Raw genomic sequence first — 1,447 nt, 5'->3', positions numbered from 1 at the left:
ATTATATATATAATTTTGAAAAGAAAAACCCAGATTGAAAAAAATTACACATCTACAAAACTAAAATAAAAAGCCTCTGGCAATCCGTAACTCTCTCTCTCTCTCTGCAAGTAGACGGTACATACAAACGTCGCAGTTACGCGAAAGGGCTACGTACCACGTACCACGTACCACGTACCAGTCACGAAACCAAGGAGAGAGTAATTGGATTATAGATGCTATTCGGTATGATAATGCGAAGGCCAATTTTTAAAATTACAGCGATTCATCGAAAATTGGTTGCCCCAGAATCACAGCTACGTGAGGAGTCTCATAAACTGAAAACTCGGAGTCGCGAAGGAGAATAAAATTACAAAAAAAAAAAAAAAATAAGATAAAAATAAAAAAAAAAGTGAAAATTGCGCCGAAGTCTCTTCGGCGCAATCGAGTTTTCTGTACAGCCGCTACAGCGCATAATCAAGGTCACCGAAAATAGATCTATGTTTCGGTGGTCTCGTAATGATGCTGTATGAGCAGCGGCGGGCCGTGAAGCTTTAGCCACGGCCCGGTTGGTGGCATGTCCTATGCCAGACGCGCGATTATGGCTAAATTTAACCTTAAATAAAATACAAACCACTGAGGCTAGAGGGCTGCAATTTGGTATGTTTGATGATTGGAGGGTGGATGATCGACATACCAATTTGCAGCCTTCTAGCCTGAGTAGTTTTTAAGATCTGAGGGCGGACAGAAAAAAGTGCGGACAGAAAAAAGTGCGGACGGACAGACAAAGCCATCTCAATAGCTTTCTTGTACAGAAAACTAAAAATTAATGATTATTGTTATCAAAATTATTTTAATTTGTTCAATAATATAATTTTTTGTTATTCCTTTTTCACTCAGGTAGGATGATGGCTACCGACCATTGTCACCTCATATGAAAGAAAAAGCACTTACTTCTGTTTACCTTAGGTGTGAAGATGGGCGAATCCTGGACCCCCTCAACCCCCCCCCCCACCACCCACACCCCCACACCTGTATTCCCCAGCAAGGTTACAGTAACCGTTACAACAGGTAAATCTTATTTTTTTGTATTTTTTTTTTAATTTTTTCTGACTTCATTACCAATATATAATCAGACTTTTGTTAATGGTGATGATTTTGTAGTTACTATTTAATATTATAATGATATGTATTCCTATCTGGTTATTATTATTATTATTATTATTATTATTATTATTATTATTATTATTATTATTATTATTATTATTCCAAATCTTCTTCACAATCCCGTGAATATGTTTATAAAATACAAAATCCACATTTATGTAAAGTACTGTATTTGTAAATACAGTACTTTACATAAATGTGATTTTTTATTATTATTATTATTATTATTATTATTATTATTATTATTATTATTATTTAGGAGATGAACCCTAATCTTATAGAACAAGCCTACCAAAGAGGC

Source organism: Macrobrachium rosenbergii, chromosome 9, assembly GCF_040412425.1.
Source record: "Macrobrachium rosenbergii isolate ZJJX-2024 chromosome 9, ASM4041242v1, whole genome shotgun sequence".
In the NCBI taxonomy this organism is placed as follows: domain Eukaryota; kingdom Metazoa; phylum Arthropoda; class Malacostraca; order Decapoda; family Palaemonidae; genus Macrobrachium; species Macrobrachium rosenbergii.
Note: the sequence above shows the minus strand (reverse complement) of the source record.